Raw genomic sequence first — 21,443 nt, 5'->3', positions numbered from 1 at the left:
ACTGCCCTCAGTGCCATGTGTGACAGTAGCCCAGATTAGCTGAGCAGAAAAAGAGCCTTGATTGAGAAGCAGTTATTTCTTTTTAAAATTTTTAATTTTTTAAACTGCTTTTTCCAGTGGCTTTATTACACATGACAAAAAGCATCCAATGCCTCTCCACCACTACCCCACTCCTTGGGGGGGAAAATTGAGATGATGGTAGCGAATCCCTTAGTATGGGATCTGGTACACTGAGGCGTGGTCCCTGGACCCTTTGATGATCAGGCAGCTCTTAGGGGACACGTCACATCACATGACAGGTGGTCTCAGGTACCTGAAACACCATGCTTCTGGGGGACGTGCTGTAGATGCTGAGCATGTTGTTCATTCCAGCGCTCATCCACCACTGGCTGAGAGGGGAGAATTGAGACTGAGGATGGTGCTGTCCTTACAGGCCACCATATATTTCTGCCCCCCCACCCCTGCAGTGGCCTGTAGTCACAGCTGGTCAGTGGCTGTGCCCTCCAGAACCCAGTCCTCTCAAGGCCTGGGGGACAGGCTTATTATCTGAGACTCAAATTGCTATTACTGGGGCTCCCCGATGGTCCTTGCATCCCAGCACCACAGGCAGGTGTCCAGACCCCCGTCCAGATGTTCTGGTCTTTGATAGCAATGTTCTTGGCTCCATTTGGCGGGCCCGGCAGGTCCCAGATCCTAATGGTGCCATTGGTGAAGCTAACAAAGGCCAGGTTGTCCTCCTGGGTGGCAGCAGGGCCTGGCAGGTGAGACCCACAGAGAGTAGCTCATCTCTTATGTGCAGGGAGAGTGCCATCAGGTCCCACGTGCTCACACTGGCCAAGTTGTGGCCAGTTGTCAGTAGGGAGTGCTGTTAGAGAACAGTAAGCAGATGCACAGGTAGGCCACGTGGGTCTATACGCGCAGGTGGCTGTTGGGGAACCTGTCCTCCACCATCTGGGCCACCAGACTTTACACCTTGACTTCACTCCTGCCACAGGTGAACATGTGCTGCGTGAAGCTGCTGAGTGCTATGGTCAGCATGAGTACTCTGTGTTTAGTGTGTGCATCTTCTCCGTTTTTTATGGGATGGCCAGCTTCTTGAATTGCTTAGGCAAGGCATCTGGCTCTTCCATGTGTCTCAGAAGTCCTTGGGGTTCCAGCATGTGGGCTTCAGAAAGAGACAGGCTCTCCCAGCAGGCTCCTGGGACACACGGCAGAGCATCACCCCTGGTGCCCTGCTTGGCCCTGTGCTCCCTTCTCTGGAACCCAAATTATCGTCAGTACAAGGCTCTGCTCAGAAGTACCATGGTCCTGTGTCCTGGCTTTTCAGGCCTAGCACTTGTCTGTCAGCCTGTGTTTTGGTTGGTCCATCTTATCGTGGGTCCCAACAAAAATCTGCCAGAGTTGCTGGGTCAGAATAGCCTACCAAAACTGGGGATCCATGTCCCAGGACAGCACACATCTAGCTGGTGGACTGGGGAGTCATCCACTCCAGAGGGCTGCTGGACCCAGTCAGATGACCTCGTGGCCATGACATCTTTAAAGTTCAGCCCCTGAAGACTGGAGAGCTGTAAGGGCTTGACCCCTGGGTGCTGGGGAGACTTGAAGCTGGCTGGTCCCCATGAGACTTTGTCAGCCTACCCTGGCTGGAAGGCCAGGTGTTGGCTGCTGGTCTCCATGATCTGTAGGAAATTTTGTGCTTGCCTGTGATGTTCTTGCAGTGCCAACTCTGCCGAATCTTCTGGAGCAAGTAGTAAATGCTTTCCACCTCTGCCAGCCAGTGAGCGAGGAACCTAGGGAACTGCTTCTTGAGCTGATCCAGGATGCCTGATGGTTCAGGGCTGGAGCGTTGGCCTCACCATCCTTGGAGGGCGCCCCTGGAGCTGAGATGGCCACCAGCGGTCCTCTTCAGGCAGTGCTCACGGGGGCTTTTGCCTGGGATGGAGGCTCAGAAGCAGCAAGAAGGAAGCTACAGGTGTCAGCCAAGTTCAGGCCAAGAAGAATCGCCTGAAAATATTATTTCTAAGTGAAAACCATTCCTGCCTTCCTTCAGATTTAGCTAGATGACCTAGCATGCTATCTGAGGTTGAGGAGGAGAGAAAACCCTTGTTGGCCTCCTTCCCAAGCAGCAGAGGAACCTGTGAGCAGGCAGCTGCCCTTTGAGGGTTTATGATACCCTCTCCTGCCACCTGGGAGCCAGAGAACAGGCTGAAGAACAAAAATGAGCATTAATAGGCAAACTCACATTGCTTTTGGGTCTGAAGTCATCTGTAGCCTCACAACTATGGCAAAATGCGTAACTTTTGTCTGAATATGCTCATGAAGTTAATTGACCAGACAATCCATTTGGCTGAGAAGAAGCTAATTGGACTGACTTGACCAGTTCATAAAACAGCTTTGAGCCTGTGGGGTGCAGCCGCAGCCACGGGTTCTGGTGCCTCCTGCTGCACTCTCAGCAGAGATTGCTTCAATTTGCATAGTGTGAGGAAAAGAAGCTCCATGAAATGCACTGGGGTCTGTGTCTCTATGGGAGCAGTTAACAAATTAGCACAGGGGAAGCTTTTGCGAATGAGAGATTAAATTTCTTTGTTTATGTTGGAAATCTCCCTCGGTCTCTGTCAGCAAAAGAGCAATAACATTCTTTCCGTGTTGGGCCAACTTTCAGTTCCTTTGTTATTTTTATTTTTTTGTTTTTGCTATGGGCCTTTAGAGTGACCATCTCTCTCATTAGGGCAGGCTTCCTGGGGGAGGGGTGGGAGTGGAGTTTAGGTAGAATTGCCACAGAAAATACAGGAGGCTCAGTTGATTTTGAATTTCAGACCACGAGTCATTTTTAAAAATGTATAAGTATGCCCTAAATATTGCATGGGATATACTTATAATACAAAAAGTATTCCTTGCTTACCTGAGATTCACATTGCATGGGATGTCCTATATTTTTATTTGCTAATTTTGGGTGGCACCAGAGTTTCCCAGGACTGTAAGCAAAGATTGCTTTCCCATCGTCATCCTTTCTGCCCAGGACAGACTATATCTTAACTTGCACCTGAAACTAGATTTCCAAGAGCTGGGACCAGGGTGAGGAGAGTGAAGCACTTGCATCAGGCACAATACCAGTAGTTGAGATAAAGAATACTTTAATGTGCCCTGGCTGGTGTGGCTCAGTTGGTTGGAGCATTGTCCAGTGAACCAAAAGGCTGTGGGTTTGATTCCTTGTCAGGGCTCTTACCCAGGTTGCTGGTCTGGGGTGTGTATGGAAGGCAATTGATTGATGTTTCTTTCTCTCCCTTTTTCTCTCTAAAATCAATAAAAAACATATACTTCAGTGAGGATTAAAAAGCAAAATAGAATACTTTAATGTAATATTTTAACAAATTAAAATGAAAAAATGATCCTGTCTTTGTTTATATTTTTTCCTATTTTCAACATCAATATTACCTTTTATATTATAATTTATGATATTTTATCATAAATATAAATATTTTGATATTATTTTATTTTTAAAATATTGCATTAAAATATTCTATATCTTGATTACAGAGTTTTTTGCACCCTTAAATTTTGCACCAGAGGTGGTAAGTGGCAGGAACGTTTAATGTAAGTTTGTGGTCTCACTAAGAACAGTGTCAGAATTCTTCCTTTAAAATTGAAATATTAGTTTTCCCACCTTATTTGACTTCTATTTTCATAGAGTTTTGAAGAAACCTGTGTTTTTCCCTCATCAGTTTTAATATAGTGGTTATTTTGATGTTGAGTGAAATTTCTTACCTCCATTGCCGCAACCTCTATCCAGGCTGATATGTTTTGGCTCTGACTTTCTTCTTTAAAGACAATGAAGATCCTGGTCTCTTTCATTGTTGTGTGTTTTTTTTAAAATATATCTTTATTGATTTCAGAGAGAGGAAAGGAGAGGGAGAGAGAGAGAGACAGGAACATCAATGATGAGAGAGTCATTGATCAAGCCCGCAACCCGGGCACGTGCCCTGACTGGGACTCGAACCCCGATTGCCTGGATCCTAGGTCGACGCTCAACCGCTGAGCCACACCCGGCCGGGCTCTTTCATTGTTTTAAACATGAGGAGAAGACCCTGTGCCCAGTGGCAGAAGCTTCCTGAAGAAGTTTGGAGAGACTGTTGGGCTTAGATGCGTGTGACTGGCGACTATTGAACTTTAATATCATCTTACTATTTAAATTGTTTTTGTTCACCAACCATCAGAGAAATGCAAATTAAAACCACAATGAGATATCTCCTCACATCTGTCAGAATGGTTATCATTGAAAAATCAACAAACAACAAGTGCTGGCGAGGATGTGGAGGAAAGGGAACCCTGGTGCACTGTTGGTGGGAATGCAGACTGGTGCAGCCACTATGGAAAACAGTATGGAGGTTCCTCAAAACATTAAAAATAGAACTGCCTTATGACCCTGCAATTCCACTTTTGGGTGTATATCCAAAGAAACTCGAAACACTAATTTGAAAGAATATATGTACCCCTATGTTCATTGCACCATTATTTACAATAGCAAAGAGATGGAAACAGCCCAACTGTCCTCAGTAGATGAGTGGATAAAAAAGTTGTGGGACATTTACACCATGGAATACTACTTGGTCATAAAAAAGAAGGAAATCTTACCTTTTGTGACAGCATGGATAGACCTGGAGAGTATTATGTTAAGTAAAACAAGTCAGTCAGAGAAAGACAAATACCATATGATTTCACTTATGTGTTGAATCTAAGGAATAAAATAAACTAACAAAAAACCAGAAACAAATTCATAGATATGGGTGGGGTGGGGTGAGGAATGTGAATGAAAAAGGTGAAGGGATTAAGAAGTACAAATTGGTAGTTACAAAACAGTCATGGGGTGTAAAGTACAGCACAGTGAATAGCCTATAATGTAATAACCATGTATGGTGCAAGGTGAGCACCAGACTTATTGGAGGTATCACTTCATAAATTATATAATTATCTAACCACTATGCTGTATACCTGAAATTAATACAAAATAATACTGAGTGTAAATTGTAATTAAAAAATAAAATGTAAAACACAGTAAATGTTATTTCCTGATTTTCAGTGTTGAAAAATGGCCTCTCTACTTACCTGTGTAGCAACCACTTGATGGTGAATGTCCTCTCCTTTGCGGAGACTTTAACACTGCATTTTAGTAGGATTATTTTTGAGAGTGACAACATCCATCATTCAGGAAGACATCTTTTAGAAATGCGCAGGGCATTGAGTCTTCTTTCTTTCATGCTCAAAGTCTTCCTTCTGTCCTCAGAAAGTTATTTCCCAGACCAGCTTAGGGAGCATGGCTGTGCCACCTTGACAGAACTATCCCGTTACCTCTAGGTGACCTTTGTCCGAGACTTGGGAATGGAGTGTTTCAACTATAGGTCAGGCACTGGATGGCTTTACTGGTGCTCCCTGAAAGACAAGGCTGATGAATAGCATTTGAACCCTGTTTCCCTAATCCTTCAGGCAGAATGAGGGGCTCTCCCTAAGGGTAATCCCGAGTGATTCATGATGTCTGCTCCAGCACAGTCCCACATCATATAAATATAAATGGACAGTTCACACACACTGGCCTCATGGTGGTATTTACTTAAAATCCTCCTCAGTACACTACCACTGGTGGCCGTGGGACAGCTCTCTGGTTAAGGCTAGCCAACAGGGGGGCACCAACTTGTCATATTCGTCCACCAGGACACACAAGCCTCTTGAACACTCAACTCTCTTTTTGTGTCACTTGGCACTTAATGCTCATTGGGGCTGGCAATTGGTTTGTTAGTTGATTGCAAGGATAGTTGTTTAAAAAATAAACAAAGGTAGTAAACTGAGATCTGTGGATCTTTTCTTTGGCCCTACTGAAGTTTCGGAGGCGGAGCAAAAAACTGAGGCTATGAAACAGTAATGAGGTGGGAAATAGACGGGCTCCTAATAAGCTGCTAAGAGAGAGTCTGAGATACTTGAGAACACAAATCAAGCCCTAACTGGTGAAAGTGTAAAGGGAAAAACTCATGTAGAGACCCTCCCCAAAATTTAATTTTACAAAATTTATTTTACAAAAAACTTTTTGGTAGGTAGTAATGAAAATCTGATAGGCAAATGCCAACTGTTGTTGATGGATATTAGTGTTTTCGACACTGGCAACCCCACTGCTTCAAAGAAAGTGTCAAGAACAGAAACACTGTTCATTTAGAGCAATATGAAGGTCACCCACGCAGTGGCATTCTGACTGCTAACCTTGGGCTCAGGAGGAAGAACACATGAAGCAGGATTTGGAGAAGAGTGGAATTCATGTAAATAAAAGCAGAACCAACTGAGAACCGCCTCAACACCAGCTTTTACGCAGGCTCCTTTGGTGGTTAAACGCGGTGTGAAAATCTTTTTAATGGTCAGGGAGAGCCTTGATTTCCTTTGTGTGAGCTCATTATGTGCTTACTTGAAAGGACTCCCTTGTTCTTTCTGGCTTTCTCTGACGTTCACCCTGGTGCTTCCCCTATTCTTGTTCAGAGCATGGAGCAGCACCCTTTGGAGTTCAGGAAGGAAGGAAAATGCCACCTGAGCAGGCAGAGGGAGAGCAGGCAAGGCTCCAGGCCAAAGGCCTGCAGGAGGGGAGCTGTGTTCTGTAAGTCACCTGTTTTCACCCTTTGTGCCTGATAATAACCATGATATTATTTTATCACTCTTATGAATTGATAATTCACTTTCACCATTTGGATCACCTCTTTGGCTTATACATTCTACCCTGAAGTTTAGAAAGTGGAACAGCCCTGGCCAGGTGGTTTGCTGGATGGAGCATCTTCCCATACACCAGAAGATTGTGGGTTCCATCCCCAGTCGGGGCGTGTAGGGGAGGCAACCAATTGATGTTTCTCTCTCACATCTATGTTTCTCTCTCTCTCCCTCCTTTCCTCTCTCTGGAAAAATTAATTAAAAAAACACATGTATCTTCCAATGACAATAAGAAAAAAGGAAGCGGAACAAAAAATAAATCAAGTCTATGGAATAGTAACAGAGGTGGGAAAGGGTGAGCAACTAATAACATGCTAAGAGTTGCAGACACTTGAGAGCAGTAATAAAGCACTAATATGTGTTGTTGACACTGTCACATCAAAGCCCAACAATCTGTTTACTGTGTTCCGATGGGAGGGGTGCATAAGCAGTCTTCTAAGTGACACTGACAATCAAGGTGCCTCTGTTTTCTGATTGGTTGGATTTGTTAATGGCTTATTTGGTTTGAAAGTACTCCCAGGAAAAGAGACTAAAGTCTTATAGCTTATGTCATACATAGTTTTACCTTTTGTAAGTGAGTACTTACAATATCTCGTCCAATAGAGTCTAAAGATAAAATATACCCAAAACATATCTTTCTCTTAAAAATTTTTTTTTTAAAGAGAATGAGAAGACAAGCCAGAGACTGGGAGAAAAATACTTGCAAAAGATGCATCTGATAAAGGACTATTATCCAAAATATAGAAAGATTTCTTAAAACTCTGGCCCTGGCCTTGTAGCTTAGTCGGTTAGAGCATCTTCCAGATACACCAAGGTTGTGGGTTCAATCCCCAGTCAGGGCACATTCAAGAATCAACCAAATAAGTGGAACAACAAGTTGATGTTTCTCTCTCTCTCTCCCTTCCTCTCTCTTTCTCTAAAAGTCAATCAATAATTTTTTTTTAAAAAATGAAAAAATCAACAACTCAGCCATAAAACAACAAACAACCTGATTCAAAAATGGGCAAACACCTCAACAGACACATCACTAAAAAAGATATAGAGCCCGGCCGGACATGGCTCAGTAGTTGAGCATCAACCTAGAATCCAGGAGATTGAGGTTCAGTTCCTGCTCAGGGCCCATGCACAGGTTGCAGGCTCGATTTCCAGTTGGGGGCCTGCAGGAGGCAGCTGATCACTGATGACTCTCTCACCATTGATGTTTCTATCTCTCTCTCTCCCTTTCCCCTCCTCTCTGAAATCAATAAAGATATATTTAAAAAAAAATGAGGCTCAATTTCAAATGAACTTAAAATAACAAAGATATGCAGACAGCAGATAAGCATATGAAAAGAGGCTCCCTATCATATATCATCAGAGAACTACAAATTAAAACAGCGTAGTACCACTATACACGTTTAGAAAGGCCAATATCTGGAGCATGAACAGCAAATGTTGGTGAGGCTGTGGAACAACAGGAACTCCACTCACTGCTGGTAAGAATGCAAAATGGTACAGTCATTTTGGAAGACAGTTGGTGTTTTCTTACAAAACTTAACATTCTCTTACCATATGATCATGCTCTTTGGTATTTATCCAAATGAGTTAAAAAGTTAATTCCACACAAAAACCTGCACACAGATGTTTATAGCAGCTTCATTCATAATTGGCAAAACTTGGAAGTAACCAAGATGTCCTTCAGGAGGTGATTAGAAAAACTGTGGTATATCAGACAATGAAATATTATTCAGCACTAAAAACAAATGAACTGTCAAACCATGAAGAGACCTGGAGGAACCTTAGTGCATATTACCAAGTGAAAGAAGTCAATCCGAAAAGGCTACATACTGCGCGATTCCAACTACATATATGACATTCTGGAAAAAGCAAAACTGTGGAGACAGTAGAAAGATCAGTGGTTTCCCAGGGTTAGCAGGGAGGAGGGATGAATAGGTGAAGCACAGAGGATATTTAGGGCAGTGAAAATATTCTGTATGATACAACAATGTTGAATATGTAATTATACATTTGTCCAAACCTACAGAATATACGCCACCGAGAGTGAGCCCTAAGGTAAACTATGGATTCTTGGTGATGATAATGTGTCCATTTAGGTTAATCAGCTATATCAAATGCACCGCTTTGATGAGGGATGTTGATAGTGGGGGAGGCAGTGCAGGTGTAGGAGCAGAGAGTATAAGGGAAATCTCTGCACCTACTCAATTTTGTTGTGAACCTAAAACTGCTCTAAGAAAATAAAGTCTTAAGATTAAAAAGAATTCTGACCTTCCATGTGCATTTAAATGGTATAGTTTGTGCAAAATGAAATGGGACATGTTCACATTTGATGGCAGAGAGGTCAGCATCCTTAAGGATTTGGGGAAGTCTGTCTTCTGGTTTGGGAAGGTGCTTGCATAATACATAGGTGACCTGGTTCACCTTGCTGTAAGGCCTCCTCAGTCGTTCAACAAAATTCATTCAACGTGTATTTGTGGAGCCTCCTGTGTATCCTCATGTCCTTCTCTAAATTTTGATTCAATGGAACCTACTGTCCTATAGTGTTCACTCATTCACATGCTCAAGGGTGCCCTTTTACAAGGTGAGGACTCTGAGTTGTCTCATCCCCTCAAAGAGGTTAGCAGGTGAGAAGCATAAGGAGAGAAGCTGGTGCCTCAGGTACCCTTTCTTAAAGCTGACGTGGGAAAATTCTTATTTATTCCTCAAAAAACAACTTGCAGAGTGGAGCCTCAGAAAGTTTATGCAAACTCACTCTGATCCTCGAGTCCTTTATGACTAAGGCAATCCAGTCATCACTAAGCTCTGCTATTGCTACCAAGTTGACAATTTTTCCATAACTTGCTCTTGGCTAGGGATTGTGGATGACATAGGAAGTACCATCTGGGGAAGGAGCTTTGGTTGACTGGAAAGAGGGACTCTGAGGGAAGAAAAACAGGCAAATAAAAGATGGTGTCATGAAAAACCAGAGAGGAGAAAAGCTTCCTGCATCTTCATCCATCATGAGCGAGATAACCAATGAAAAAGGGGAATTTGATTGGCAGAAGGAATTTTGACTTCCTTGTGCCATTTTCTTACTTTATATTAATTTGACAGTCCTCTCCCCAGTATTTCTGACAAACCAACTAATGAGAGGCACTGGATAGTCCTAGCTGGCACTGGAAGAAGAGAGGCGATGGGGGCAGGAAAGCTTTCAACAAGGAAAACAGAACCAACAAAAACACTTAAAGTCAGTGTTTTTTTCTGGCAAGGACGTGTCCATGATCTTGTCAGATGGTTTTGAGGCTTGATGCACAAATTACGCCACCTCAAACTTTTTAATCATTTGAACCTTTGAGTTTATTTTGGATAGCACCAACTCTTACCATTCTCAAAGTGTCCATTACAACATTCCAGAATTTAATTATAGTCCTTCACTGCCTGTCATTTGGGGTATTTATTTTTTAAGCAGGTAAAGCGTGATACTTGGAAGAGCAGAGTAATTTGCAGTTAAATAGAAGAGTACAAACAATTAAACAACATTTCAAAGTACAGGAAAAAAAATGCCACAATGGCAGCTCATACGGTGTTTTTTCCTCCCTATATATCGTGGACTGTGAGTCAACCCAGCCTAGAGGTTGACCTGAATTCTGGCATAATTACATACATAAAAATTTGGATTTCAGTCCAATGTAGAAGTTAGCCTTCTTACTGCAGCTGCTGCCCTTCAGGGCTGGAAGAACTCTAATTCCCAACAGAAAGGCGTCCCTGGGGGATTCGAGGCTACTTGAAGTCATCTCTGTGCGGTCATACCTATCAAATACAGCATGGGAGGGAAGGTCCAGGCTACCAGTACCCCAAGGAGAGAGGTCTGCATCTGACAGGGTTCTTTGTTGCAGGCCACAAGCCCACTCTAAATGGCCTGAGCAGAAAAGTCATTAAAGCCTGTGACTAGCTCAGAGAAGCTCCCGCAGACCAGAGCATCAGGCTTAAAAGCGATCCAGCCAAGAACAGTCCCCAAACTGCCCCTTCAAGTGCTGCAGGTCCAGTCCCAGAGCACAAGACCAATGTACCCAGTGGGCTGCATGGAGGTCACTTTCCACCAGCAGCTCATGAAAATGTAGGAAGAGAAAAAATATTGTGACATAATTTAAATACATTCCTTTTCCATTGATCCTCATAGGCTCATTTCTATCATACGTTGCTTTCTGATTTCAAAAATAATACATTTTTATTGTGGAAAGTGTGCAATATATAAAAAAATATTTTAACTTCCTGAAATTTTATCAGACATAGAAATTGCATACATCTTGTTGTATATCTTCACAACCTATATTCGGTGTATGACATACACATGCACACACGTGTTTAGATAACTTTCCCCAGAACTGTTTTGTAATCTGGACTTTTTTCTTTAAAAGTAAAAGGGCTCACTTTTTTATAATCATAAAAGATATAATCATATCTGCTTATATAAAAAACAAAAATAGTGAAACTGTAAAGATGAAAAATAAAACCATCTATAACCCCACCACCAAATGAAAACTGCTGCTGATGACATTTTGTTGTAATACTTAGGTTGTTTCTCCCAGTTTATATAAATAGATTAAATTAGATAGATTTTTAGTTGTAATAATCCTTCACTCTTTGGTAATCTTTTTTATCTAATAAAATAATAAAATGGACATTCCCCTTGTTAAATATTCTTTTACAACATGATTTTTTAAATGACTGCACATAATTTCATCATACAATTGTTCCATTGTTTACTTAGCAATACCTCTATTGTTCTATTCAACTAGTTTATTTTTATTTTTCAGTAATCATTCTGGGTGTATGAGTTGATGTTGAACAACTTTTCAATAAATTGAACCAAACTTTTACAGGGAGTGGCCTTCATTGAATCATCAAGAATGAGAATGGGAAAAATAAAGTCAAATCAAGAATAAAATGGCCTATATTTAGGATTTTTCACTTGATAATTGGCTTCAGGCATGTGTAGCCACTACTTTGCAATTGTTGTGAAGATGCTTTTATCACTTTTGAGCTATCCACAGCTTTTGACACAGCAGATTGCTCCTTGAAATTTTTTTTCATTTCTTGTATGGCATACTCTTTTGGTTTCCTCCTACCACAGGTTGCTCACACCCTGTCTCCTTTGCTGCTGCTTCTTCATCTCCCCAACTTATTATTTTTTTTAATTAAAAAAATATATCTTTATTGATTTTGGAGAGAGGAAAAGAGAGGGAGAGAGAGAAACATCAATGATGAGTCATTGATCAGCTGCCTTCTGCATTTCCCCCCCCCCCCCCCACTGGGGATGGAGCCCACAACCCGGGCATGTGCCCTGACCTGGAATCAAACCCTGATCTCCTGGACCCTAGGTCGATGCTCAACCGCTGAGCCACGCCCAGCTGGGCCCCAACTTCCTAATGTTGGGGTGCCTTAGGGCTCCTTACCTGGACCTCTTATGTTCTCTGTCTGTGTCTTTAGCAATGTCCTCTTGTCTTGTGGATTTTAACACCATCCAAATGGACAAGTGCTTCACCTGGACCCCTCTTCTGAACTCCAACTCACATTTCTGTTTGTCTACTCAAGATTTTCACTTAGTTTCACAAAAGTAACATGCTTAAAACTGAATTTCAAATTGTCACTTCTCCAAACCTCCTCCCACCACAGCCTTCCTCATCTCAATTTATGGTAACCCTGTTATTTTTGTTTCTGAGGGCAAAAATTATTTATCCTCCAGCACAGATCTCTCTCAGGAGCTCTAGACTCATATATTCAGTCACCAACTTGACATCTCAATGTGATGGCCTAATGGACATCACGATCTTAACATTTCCAAGGGAACACCTCCAAATCTTCTCCGCCTGCAGCCTCTCCATCTTGGTCGATGGCAATTACACCTTTTTAGTTGTTTGGGTTAAAAATACTGGAGTCCCTCTTGACTCCTCTCTTTCTTTACACCCACATCCAGCCTGTTGGCAAATACTGTCGACTCTGCTTTCAGAATATATTACAATAGAATTGCACAGCCTCTCAATCCCCACATGCTTCAAACCACCGTCACCTCTCACTTGGATTATTGCCCATTGACTCCCAACTGGTCCTCCTGCTTCTACCTTTGCTCTCCTACTCTATTCTCAGTACAGCAGCCAAAGGGTGACCCTGTTCAAATCTCTTTGACACAAAATCTTCCAGTGGTTTCCTACCAGAATCCTCACATTTCTCTAAAGGGGCCTTACCTACTCTTATTGCTTCGAACTCGCCAGTGACTGACTTTGGCCTCTTTGCTGTTTCTTACATGTGCACCCATGAACTCTCACCTTTGGGCACCTGCACTTATGTTCTTTCTACCTCCAGTGCTCCACTCTGATAGTTTGGTGGCTGCCTCCTTCACCTGTTACTTCCTTGCTAGTGTTTACTGGATACATCCTGTGAGACTAGACCCCTGCTAGGAATGTAACATAATTTCATATAATCCTCACAACTACTGTATGAAAAGATAGATTTCCACATGGTGATGCATATAACATACTTGAAATATTAAATCAATATATTTTTATTTCTAGTAACCTCATAAGTTTTTCTGGTTCTTCATAAGTTTCATCTATTGATATTGAGGTTCTAGATAGCTCCAATATTAGCTTTATAGTAAGATTCATGCTTTAGGTGGTCTCATATTCATGGGGTTATATGCACAATATAATATAATATAATATAATATAATATAATATAATATAATATAATATAATATAATATAATATAATATAATATAATTAATATAATATAATATAATATAATATAATATAATATAATATAATATAATATACATAATACATAATACATAATATACATAATCCCATGGGAAGCATATAAAGATTTAGAAATATATATATGTCTTCCAAAATAAGTGGAGAATTTCTTCAAGTCCCTTTTATTGTTCATCATTGTTGTTGTTATTGTAATTTTCTGTTGTTATGCCTTGGTGGTCATCTTTGAGCGTAAATCTTGGTTTGTATCTCAGATTGTTACTTTAGGATAGAATCCTTGAAGTGAAAACACTAGGTCAAAATACTTTTCAGAGCAGTATAAGGTACTTGATATATTTTGCTAAATTGTATTCCAGTTTGCATTCTCTCTAGTTGCTGTGATTTAGAGCAAATGGGGGACTGTAGAGCTACATAGTTATGCCGAAAATGAGAGGTGACTTTTCAAGTCCCATAACCAAATAGCCAAGGTCATTAAGGAATATAAGCGTTAGTACCCTGGTGAACTCTCACAAGTTTTTGCCTGAAAGAATAACTGAGTGGAACATGGGAGAAACATAAATTGGCGACAGGAAAGTAAAGCAGGATGTAGTTAATTTTAAAAGAATGGGGTTTGAAGTTCAAGGATAGAAGAATCCATAACTGTAAATAACAAATGATGGTGTATGCATTATTATTTCCATTTTTATAGATGAGGAAATGAAAGAGGTTTGAGTTATACCCAAGGTCACATAGCCTATTAGAGAAAGAGCTGAGATTCCAATCCAGGCCTTTCTTCTCTGTTCGTGTTCTATATTATCTGTTGATGTTTATATATCTTGTTTCCACTACTTAAAAGGGTACAGGCATCACATGTTAGCTATGCAAGATGATTTAGGGAGGAATATACTCTCTTCTAGCAGATTCAGCTATGGAACAACTGGACCAACCTTGCTTTGATATAGAAGGCAATAGGAAAGCTTATGGAATGGCTGATCAGCATATGAAGGCCTGCGGGTAAATCCATTCTGCCACCTGTTTTTGTACAGCCTGTGAGCTAATGGTTTTATATTTTTAAATGGTTGAAAAAATTTAAAAGAATCAATACAATTTCATGATACATAAAAATTATATGAAATTCGAATTTCAGTATCCATAAATGTTTTATTGAGACACAGCCATGCTCATCATTTTCATAATTGAGTAGTTACCCCATAGACCTTACTGCTCACACGGCTATCACTTTTACTATCTGGCCCTTCACACGGAATTTTGCTGACCCCTGATTTAGTTCATAGACATCATGTCTCAGCCATCCAGATGAAATTACACCAACAGTGACAGTCCTGTTTTCTACCTGACAATATGTTCTGCAAACATTCTTTCATCGTGTCTGGTTATTGAATCAAGAAAAAATGGGAGATTTCGCCACTCCATCCTCAGAGTTTGTTCATATGAAGAGTCATATTGCCATAATGTATTGGCCATAAAAAATTCCAACAATTTGTTTCAGGACAGGTTTGGAACTGACCAAGGCCACTTGAGAATCAGATGTCGTTTTGCCTCTTTTTGACATTCGAATATGCCTGTCAGCCAAGGGACTGATGAGGTGGACATGAATACTGATGTTAAATCTATGACCAGACAAAGCGTGTGCTTTAAGGTATTCTAGTCTGTGAATATACCATAATTTATTTGTCTGTTCTTTTGTGCACTTGGATTACTTCCAGGTTTTGCTATATAGACGATGCTGCTGTGAACATTCTTAAAGATGCCTCTAGAACACACGCACAGGTTTCTTTAGGGTAGATATATTTAGAAGTAGAATTCCTGAGTTGTATGGTATATAGATTCTACTTTTGCAAGATTCTGCCAAACAATTTTTTTTTTTTTAAGTTTGTACCTATTTACACTGCTAGTGTATGAGATTTTCTGTTGCTCTGAGTTATTGATATTTTTAGACTTTAACCAGTTTTGCCAATCTGCTTTTAATATGCCTTTCCAAAATTACTAATGAGATCGAGCTTCTTTTCAATGTTTATTGGATATTTAGATGCCCCTTTTGTGAAGTCTTTTGTCCATTTTTCAAATGGATTGTTTATCTGTGCTTATTGATTCATAGGAGTTCTTTACATACTCTTAATGTTTCAAAGAGCTCTTCCCTTGTCTTTTCACTTTTTATGGTGTCTTTGGATGAACCAGAAGTCTTAATTTTACTGTGGTTGAATTTAACAATCATTTCCTTTATGATTTGTCTGTATATGTCTTGTTTTAGAAAATATTTTCTACCTTGAGGTCACTAAGGCGTTTTACGCTTAGATATTTAATTAACCTGGAATTGGCTTTTGTGTGTGGTACATTTCTTAATTTTCAAATACCTAGGGGTTTTCTAGTTATCTTTTTGTTTTTAATTTGTAGTTTAATTACATTCTGCTGAGATAATATGATAATTTTTGCAATTGGTTAAAACTTGCTTTAGAGCTCAGTGTATGGTCAAATATTATAAAAGCTTGAAAAGAACCTGTATCCTACACAAATTGGGTGAGACATACATAGATATGCTTATTAGGTAAAATGTATTATTCATGTTGTTCACAGTTTCTTTATTCTTTCTCATTTTTTATTTGCTCGATATCTCAGTTATTGAATGAGTTGTATGAAAAATCTTCCACTGTGATTGTGGATTAGTTTATTTTTTCTTACAGTTTTGTCAGTTTTTGCATTATGTGTTTTAAGCTTGTGTTAAGGGTACAAATAGATATACAATTGTTATATTCTCCTTGTGACTTTACCCTCTCATTTTATAAAGTGATCCTCTTTTTATTAAATGTTTGATATTAATACAACTTATACCAACTTTGCTTTGGGTCAACATCTACATTTATATTCTTTTCCATTCTTTTCCATTCAATCTTTCTGTATTTTGCTTTAGATGTGTTGCTTGAAAACAGCTTATGGGTGGATTTCATGCTACTTTATCCAGTATACCAATCTTTGCCTTTAACTGGAAGCATTTATTCTGTTTACTATTAATGGAATTACTGACGTATTTGGGTTTGAACCTTTCGTGCTTTTTTCTTCTTTATTGCCTTGGTTGAATTGATAAATATTTTTCCATTCTATTTTTTTCCTCTGCTAGTTTGAAATTTGTATACTTTATTTAATCACTAGCTTAAAAATTGAAGCATGCTTTTGAATTTAACAATGCCTAAGTTCAGTGATATCTTTATTTTCCTCTCAAAAATACAAGAATCCCCAGTCCCTGTTGCTCTGGCAACTACCAATCTGTTCTTTGTGCCTATAAAGTTGTGTGTTTTTTTGTTTGTTTTTGATTTTAGATACCAAATGTAAGTAAGATTTCCTATCTTTTTCAAAAAAACAGCTTACGAGATTATAATAGTTGTTTTATGCAGCTCTGGTTTGATTTCCTACATTATAAAGTGTTCTCTCTTGCAGTTCAGACTTTCTCTGCTTTGGCCCTGGCCTTTAATTTCTGTCCCCTCCATCCTGGTGAAAACAGACTCAACAGGAAGAAGGCAGAAACAGAGAGTTGGCCACCAGCATACCCTGCTAAAGAAAATTCTAGAGGACATACTGCAGGAAGAAGGAAAGTGATCTCAGATGTGAAGTCTGAACTGCAAGTGAGAGCACACTGTAATGCAGGAAATGAAAACTGGCATCCACGAAGGCTCCGAAAGGAGGAACATGCGTGTAAAAGTTACATGATCTTAGGAAAAAAGCATTGGTATTATTGGACATCATGTGGAAGTTTGGAAATATCTTTTTTTGTTGTTGAAATATTGTTGAGAAGCTTAAAAATATTCAATGAGATCACATTTCCAGGTATTTTAACTGGAAATACCAGTTTTTCAGGCAAAAAAGTAATAAGTGATCACTGTCTTCCTCATTGCCCTTGTCTCTATGACAAGCCTTACCCAGACATCTTCATATTTTTGTTTGCATAACCCCCAAAAGGATTTGGAAAAACTGTACTCCTTCCAACATTTTAATATTCAAAAATTCACATTTCAATTTTACATGGTTGCAAAGAATATAATTTCTGAGATATTGTAAATTTGTAGTTTTAAATAAAACTATGATATCACTTTAAAGAAACCAAACCAAACTGAAGTTTGACTTTATTCAATTTGGCATAAACCCTTAGGGCAAAGGCCATCTCATCATTCCACTTGCCTCTCTTGGGTCTCTACTTCACTCAGTCCCTGGCCCGGTTATTATTCAAATTTTTGCCAGGTCATTAACGCTTTTAAGGAGATACTGTTTCTTTATTTTATTATTTTAAAAATGTTTATTAGCATATCTGTCTCAGTTTATATATGTGTTTGTGTAGGTGTATATGTATTCTTTGCCCTGGATATAGTGAGGTGTGATAAGATATGAACAAACAGACAAGGAATTTGGTTCAGCTCATTAGGTCCCAATGAGCAGAGCACTGTACTGGTGATCTCAGGAGAAATTAATAGCACAATACCTGCCCTCCAGAAGCTCTTAATCTAGTGTTGGAGATAGATGTTAATTTTTATTCCAGAAAACCCAATGACAAATGCTTAAGTGGAGGGTACACAACAAGAATTGTGAGATTATGAGAGGGGAACAGATTGGGTAAGGTTGGGGGGTGGGTAGGGGAGAGGGTATTTGTGAGAGAAGTTCTAGTCCACTGTTTGAACAAAGACATGGAGAGGGGACAACACAGCATGTTTGGGAAACGCTGAGTTGGCCAGAGTGGGTGGGTCAGAAGGTGGATGAGTGTGCACATATGCACATAGCCTGTGGAGACTGACGACAGCAAGGGAGATTGTGACAGAGCCTGTAGTGGTAAAATAGGATAAAAAGGCAGTTTATTTATCAGAGTTCCCCAGAGAGACAGAACCAATAGGAGCTACATATGTGAAAAATTTATTTTAAGAAATTGGCTTATGTATTTGCAGTCTGGGTGAGTCCAAAATCTGATGGGGGAGGCTGGAAGGCTCGAGACTTTAGTTTGAGTCCAAAGGTTGTCTGCTGGAGAGTTTGCTGTTGTTCAGAGAGGCCAACCTTTTGGTCTACTGGGCCTTCAACTGATTGAATGAGGCCCACCCACATGAGGAAGGACAATCTGCTTTACTTAAAGTCCACCGATTTAAAAATTACTCTCATCCAAAAACACCCTCACAGAAACATCCAGAATAATGTTTCACCAAGTATCTGGGCACCATGATCCAGCTGCTTTGACACATAAAATTAATCATCACAAGTAGGTTGCTGGCAAAACTGTAGAAGAGTTTAAATGCCATTATGGGAAGATGGAATTCTATTCTCTCTTGAGTTGAAAGACATTTTGAGATATTTGAGAAAGGAGATAACTCTGGTAAATGTATAAAGGAGGGACTGGAGGGCAGAGAAGAGTACTGTAAACATACAATAGTAAGATTTTACACCGGGGTAAGATGGAATGGAATCTATTTGCTATTAGTGTTGTGACTGCAGGTGAATTGCTTAATCTCTCTAAAGTTCAGTTTCCTCACCTTCAAAATGAGGACAAAAATAGGATCTGCTTTTTAGTGTTGCGACATCTCATTGGATAATGTGTGTTTCGTGCCTTCTCTGGAGAGCTGGTGGAACTGACCAGAGGACTGCCCCCGTAGGAGCCAGCCTTCCTGATAGTTCCCAGTGGTTCTTGCTGCCAGCAGTCACGTGCTGTGTAGTTCCTTCCTCACCCACATTGCCCCAGGGTTGGTCTGGGTGACCAGCAGTGTGTGGCAGCAGTGACATGTCACTTCTGAGATCAGGTTATGAAAGGCTGCAGCTTCTGTCTTGGACGTCCTCACACTCGCTTGCTCTCTAGGATCACTGGCTTCAGGGAAATAAGCTGCCACGCTGTCGGTAGCTCTATGGAGAGACCTTTGTGGTAAGCAACTGAGGTTTCCAACCAACAGCCAGGGAAGAACTGAGACCAAACCCCTGGTGAGCTGGGCAGTGTCTGCCATTCTTGTCAAATGGCTGACAGCTTGACTGCAACTTTAGCAGTGACCCAGCTGAGCCATTTCTGGATTCTGCACCTACAGAGAAAATGTTTGTGGTTTTAAACTGCTTCATTTCGAGTAATAAGTGACTAATAAACGCCTTGGCATTCAGCAGATGCCTGTGATTTTGGAATATGCAAAATGTAAGGAGGGAACAGGGTGTTAGCACTTTATTACTCTCTAGGAGGATTGGTACATCTGGGGATTGGGGGAGGGATGGAGAGGTAACCCGGCGGGGTGGAGCTTTAGAGAAGAGAAAGAGAAGGGCGGTGTTAGAGAATGAATATTCTCTAATGACCCAGAAAACATGTGAGTGAGATGCCTAAGGAAAACTGAGAAAGCAAGGCTGCACCCTTCACGTAGTGCAGAAGAATGAAGCAGCTGGACCCGGAGCACAGTGCTCTTTGCCCCTCTCCCCCACCCCCCAACACTGTAACACACATGCATGAGCACACATGCACACTCTTTTGGACACTCATCCAGGACTCCCACTAGCTGGGACTGAACTTCTGTGCAAGCCTCTGTGTGTGTGCCACCTCTGGGCATCCTCAGGCCTACAGGCACATGGCTTGGCAAATAGACTGCGTCTTTGTGTGAAGGGAAAGGCACCTCTTCTTCCACATGAACACAGGCCAGTGCCAGGGCTCAGGGCTTGGCAGGCAAACCATGAGCTGGATCTCAGCCCACACCCTCCTCTGGGTCAGCTGCCTTGTGCAATGTACAAGCCGCACAACTGTCCTGGCACTAGCAATTAGCTGAAGCCTTCTTGAAAAAGCTGCTTAAATTTACATGAATTTGGTGCAGGGAGGCAGGAGAGCTAGAGGTATTTGTTGTGGGCGCCAGGCTGTGAGGAGCATCCACACACTGGTAATTCCCCACTTGGATATCCCTTGATTTCCCCTCTCCAGAGGTTAAAAAGGAAGACACTGTGCACCTTCAGAGAGGCCTGCCACCCTATATAGTAGCTAAATATTCACTCCAATGCTGCTCCTTTTCTTGAAGAAATCCAAGGTTCCTTTCATTTTTATTTTTAAACCCAAAAGCCAACTTTCTGCTCTTACTTCCACAAATTCCTCAGTTTTAAATAATGCTCAGACTAAGGAGCTCCTCATGACTCTATAGTTTAAAAGCAAACCAACCAACCCATCAATTAAGAAACAAATCATCCCTGAGATGACCCTGAGCCACTCAAAGGTCAAGTGTCTGATTCTCGGCCACCGAACATTCAGTGGCTGCAGAATGAATCTGAGAGCCCTGCATTCATTCATGCAGCGTGGACCCACCCTAGTCATGAGCTGTGCCTAGTGGGAAGACTGATATATGAATAGATATTTCTCAGATAAAATCCTATCAGAGAGGAATTTTCTACTGTGTCTTAGTCACTAGAAAAATATGATGGGTCAAAAAAATAATTCTTTCAAAGGATAAACTTCTGTATGTTTGTAATCATTTGGCAGCTAGGACGCAAGCTGAGGCCAACTGCTACATGTAAGATGAGAAATAAAGGAAACGTGTTACAAGGAATTCATGCAGATTTCACTTTGCAGTGAGTAGTAACAGAAAAAAAGATTATAAATAGCACCAAAGGGCTGGGGACTCAAGCTATTTTTAGAGTCATTTGAATGAATCTACAGATAAACAATTTGAACCAGTGTGTAAAAAGGGACCAGTGACAGTAGAATATGAAAATTGGTGCTGAGGACAAGGGAGCATTAAGGCCTTCTACAAATCCGGGGCACCAGCAAACTTTGAGCCACTTTGAGAATTTTGCAGGGAAATGTAAAGTCGTGGCCTCGAGGATAGGATTAAATGTAATAATCCTAACATTTGTGGAAGGGTAAACAGCAAAAACAGAACCTTGCAGGATGGACTGATTTCATGTTGTAGGTCCATCATCTGCAGTAACAGTTAGAAGCCGGGAAAAATGCATGACAGGTCTTAGGAGGGGAAATGTAAC

At 40.8% G+C, this 21,443-nt stretch overlaps 1 pseudogene; it reads right to left on the bottom strand.

Annotated features, from left to right (window-relative positions):
• Nucleotides 1-210: 210 nt before the first annotated feature.
• The window catches only part of LOC148094394 (transducin-like enhancer protein 6 pseudogene), an 80,478-nt pseudogene continuing 59,245 nt past the window's right edge, over nucleotides 211-21,443 (bottom strand).

This window comes from Miniopterus natalensis, chromosome 1 (assembly GCF_054644295.1).
Source record: "Miniopterus natalensis isolate mMinNat1 chromosome 1, mMinNat1.hap1, whole genome shotgun sequence".
NCBI classification, from domain to species: domain Eukaryota; kingdom Metazoa; phylum Chordata; class Mammalia; order Chiroptera; family Miniopteridae; genus Miniopterus; species Miniopterus natalensis.
The sequence above is the reverse complement of the archived record's forward strand: the minus strand, read 5'-3'. Positions and strand labels throughout refer to the sequence as shown.